Consider the following 301-nt stretch of genomic DNA (forward strand, 5'->3'; position numbering starts at 1 on the left):
CACTCCACCACTATGGAGGTAGTCCGCCATTGCTGAGGCAGCCCGCCGTTGCCGAGGCAACCTGCCATTACAGAGAGAGTCTGCCATTACAGAGGCAGGCCACCATTGCCAAGGCAGTTCTAACTACACCCATATAAACAGGACTGCAGGGAAGATCACACGGGAGCTGGGCGGAGCCCACAGCAGCTCAGCAAAGCCTCTGTAGGCAGACAGTGACTAGGCTGCCTCCTCGCTGGGCAGGGCAGCCCTGAAAAAAAAAAAAAAAAAAGGCAGCAGCACAACGGAAACCCATAAATAAAGC

At 54.8% G+C, this 301-nt stretch overlaps 1 protein-coding gene across 2 annotated transcripts in view; it reads right to left on the reverse strand.

Moving 5' to 3' along the window:
- AGK (acylglycerol kinase) overlaps nt 1-301 on the reverse strand; it is a 97454-nt gene that overhangs the window by 44514 nt on the left and 52639 nt on the right. The gene's annotated exons all lie outside the window — the stretch shown is intronic.

The sequence above is a fragment of the Sapajus apella genome, unplaced genomic scaffold (genome assembly GCF_009761245.1).
Source record: "Sapajus apella isolate SASKATOON/1434 unplaced genomic scaffold, GSC_monkey_1.0 scaffold7, whole genome shotgun sequence".
In the NCBI taxonomy this organism is placed as follows: domain Eukaryota; kingdom Metazoa; phylum Chordata; class Mammalia; order Primates; family Cebidae; genus Sapajus; species Sapajus apella.